We start from the raw sequence: 4,148 nt of genomic DNA, 5'->3' as shown, positions 1-4,148 counted from the left end.
CAGAATCAATCTCCCTTGCACTATGCTTCGATAACCATCATCCTTATACTGAAAGTTCGCATAAAACTCCGAACCAGAGAGGAGTATATGCTACCGTTTAGCTTTAGAAATTTTACAGCCCCTTGTACCTCCAATTATGTGGGAACTAAAATCTTTGCTTCACCATCCATGCCTTGTCTGCATAACGAATATATGTTGGTTCCCGACTGATAAATCTTGCCAGCCTTTCTACTTGAAGAGTAGGAGCATAGAAAGGATCCAAACTCAAAGTTTAATTCTACCCAGCATTAGAAGAAGACCCTCCAACGTCCAAATTTCTCGTACGTCCCAAATGACGATGAGATTGGTTCATTCCAGCGGAATGTTTCACTATCTTGGGTATATCGTTATTCATTTTGGCAAAAGAAGTGGATGGATAATCGATTAGATAGGGAAACCGAATTAGGTTTTAGAAAGGGGGTAATTTATGGTCACTCAATTTTAACCAAATTGATGGGTTAGAGTTGAAGACGAGGAAAGAAATAGAGATAGGGTAGCTCGAATTTAAGTTTGAGGATGAATTTCAAGATGAATTTGGGTGAAGAAGACAAAATACACGAGGTTAGGGTTTGAAGAAACTGAACCCAAAACTGTGTTTGAATCTATTTTGTGACTGCACTTAATTGACTAACGAGATTGAATTTTTAACAAATAATCGATTATGTCCCAAGTTAATATATTACATATTTAAAACATTTAGCCTAGGTAATCAATTAGAGTACTAATAATCGATTATTTTACTCAAAAAATGCCCAGGTAATCGATTAGAACATAGAACAATCAATTAGATAAGTCACTAAGACAAATTTTGGCACAATTTGGATTAGTTTAGGGGTTTGTTAAGACTCCACTAGAAAGAACATATCCTAAACACTTAATGCACACTAAACTAGAGCCAAAAACACATGAAAGCATATACAATCAACAAACCATTCATTTATTGGCGATAAGTGCGATTATTTAGGATTATCTACACATCTTAGCATGCATTCAAACATTAAGCATAATATTAGGTAGAACATATGATAAGACAATACAAATCAGAACATGCCTCGATATATAGTAACTTCTTATGATTTATCTCATCCTTATCAAGATATTAGAAGGTTGTCATATATTGAATTTGTCTTTAGCCTTTCTTCAAGTTCTTGATTCTTGTCTTTCTTTTCTTGCATATCACTTTAATCTTTTGATTATGCATCCTCATGAGTACCTACAAAACATTAAACATACATTTTCTCTCCTCTTTTGGAGATGGCTTATCAAATATTAAATTTGCATAAACTTTTCAAAAAAGAATTTTGGTCATTTACCTTAATATGAAATATGATTTTTTTGTGATTTATCATGATTGGAATATCCTTGATTATATTTCTACATTTACTTATGAATCAAACATAGTTAAATGATCTTATAATTGTTCAACAATGAAATGTTTGCATTTAAGAGCATGTAAATGAGAAACATATAGTTTTTGGCCTAAAAAGAGATTTTGGGGAATCTTCTTGAAAATGTGGCCTTACTAGGATTTCATGAATGAAATTATCGATATCACTTAAAGTATGTAACACGGGGAGTTAGAAGAGATACCTTATTACCTTTTTAGCACAATTCTTCCTATCTTCAAGCATTTGTGTTGACAATTTTGTTCATAAGTGTCATAGTCCTTTTCTTTGGTGATAGGTCAATAAAGCTTGATCTTCTCACCTATCATGTGCCTAGAACATTTGTTTCTCATGTGGAAATAGATGTTCATATGTTCTTAGGCAGACCTACAAAATAAGTTTAATTGCATGTCTTGGATACCCAAATGATCTTGGGTCCCTTCAGGTTAGTTACTTGGAGATCTTGTCCCTTAGTGATCCACATATATTTTCCATTTGGAATATCATGCATTTTAATATTACATGTACTCAAAGTATGACCATACATTCCACAATATAAGCAAGTAGGGGACTTAAGATATGACATTTTCGATACATCTACACATTTCTTGTAAAATGTATTCTTCGCATGCATATATCCCAAACTGGATCTAATCCCAACAATTTTTACATGTAGCCAGTAAGTTGTTTAAGTCGTAACTATTAGTTGTGAATTTAGCAACTTTATCCTTTACGGTATTATTTTCTTTTTCCAGGAAGGAGCAATTTTCACAAGTAGGTATCACATTTAACTTAGTAGTACAATTACATAAAGAGTTAGCACATTTAAGATCTAAGGTTTCATTTTCAATTTTAAGCTCATCAATGAGATTTTCCAATTCACAAATTTTATTTTCATATTCTAAAATCAACCTTTTTCTATCCACATACTTTTTAGCTAACTTTTTATGTTCTTCATGCATTTCAACATAAGCATCATAAAGTATATCATACGTGGGGGAATTTTCGGAATTTGAACTAGAGTCGAAAGAGTTTACCTCACTAGACTTATCTTGCTCACTTACTTTGCAAGAATTCAGCTTTTGAGCCATAAGACATAGCTTGTTTAATTCTTCATTTCCCGATATTCTTGTTGATGTAGTGTCCTCTTCGAGTTCACCCAAAGGATGTATGCCTTCTTAGCTTTGATTTTCTGAGAGTTTTTCTTGTTATCATGCTCAATCTTCTTGAGAGAAGTAGGACATGTGTACCTCATGTGACCTACTTTCTCACACTTATGGCAAGTTGCTTTGTGTTTGGGATACTTGCTCATCTCGATTGAGTCTTCTCCATCTTCCTTCTGAAACATTTTGAGTCTTCCTTTATTTCTTAAGTACTTTCTGAATTTATTGATGAGGAGGAGCATGGTTTCATCATTTATGTTAGAATCAGACTCATCATCGTCAATTTTCTCTTTTTGCCTTCTTGAATGTGATTTTGTTGCTTTGAAAGAGATTCCTTTGATGTTCTTGTCCGTTTGTTCAAGGAGTGAAAGCGTCTTAAATTTATCTCGTGTTCTTGAAGTTTGCCAAAAAGTGTAGCGAGTGTCACTGAGTCTAAGTCCTTTGACTTCATGATGGTCGTCACCTTGGGTTTCCATTTCTTGTCAAGACATGTCAACACTTTATTTGTTAGTTTATTTTTGGCAAAAGATCTATTCAATGCAATGAGAAGGTTAATAATGTCAGTAAATCACTTTTGCATATCAGTAATATATTCATGTGGAAACATGCGAAATAACTCATACTCATGTATCAATGTATTTAATCTAGACTGTTTGACCTCACTAATGCCTTCATGAGTTACCTGTAAAATGTCCCACATATCCTTGGCAGTTTTGCATTGAGAAATACTAAAGAACTCATCATATGAAAGTGCAGAGGTAATAATATTTTTTGCTTTCAATCCAAGCTGCACTTTTCTCCTTTCCTTGTTGGTCAAGAGACTTTTTGGTTTCTCTTTGGTTTCTTCTTCCACCATGTATAGTGGACAAAAGATCCATTTTCTATGACAACCCAAATATCTGTATCAATGACCTAAATAAACATCTTCATTCGGATTTTCCAGTAGGCGTACCCCTCGCCACTAAAAACAGGAGGGTGGTGGATGGATGTGTCATCGCCGCCAAAAGGGTTAGTAGAACCCATGGTAAAAATGCATAGGATCAACAATCTAAGCAATTAAGCTAGCATGGTCGTACTAGCCTTGATACCACTTGTTGGGTTGCACATGGCTCTATATCTCACCTAGAGAGGAGTGAATAGGTCATACAGTACACAATTATCGTTGCTCGATTAACAAAAAGATTTTACCAATTTCATCTATCTTTAATTGATTAACTAATGATTTAATCGATTAACTGTTTCTGCATATAATCAATTATTCGGTTCTTTTTCTTTGAAAAATAGTATTCTTTGATCTCCAAGATTACTAAGATTCAACTAAACTTATACACATTCTTACAGATGATTAAGCATAGTAAATGCACAGAACAAAATATGCCAATTACTCAAAATAATATGCATGTCAAGTTAAGTAAATCAAGTATTATGAAAATGTAAAGAGTTAAGGGTTAAGAAGAATGAGACACAGTTTTATCCTGGCTCATTTTCTTTTCCACGTTCAAACTACATTCAGACCTCCCATTCTGATCTTCGAGATTTTTCTTCACTATGAAATTGAGAC

Source organism: Lupinus angustifolius, unplaced genomic scaffold (genome assembly GCF_001865875.1).
Source record: "Lupinus angustifolius cultivar Tanjil unplaced genomic scaffold, LupAngTanjil_v1.0 Scaffold_401, whole genome shotgun sequence".
NCBI classification, from domain to species: Eukaryota; Viridiplantae; Streptophyta; class Magnoliopsida; order Fabales; family Fabaceae; genus Lupinus; species Lupinus angustifolius.
This window is presented reverse-complemented; position numbering follows the sequence as displayed.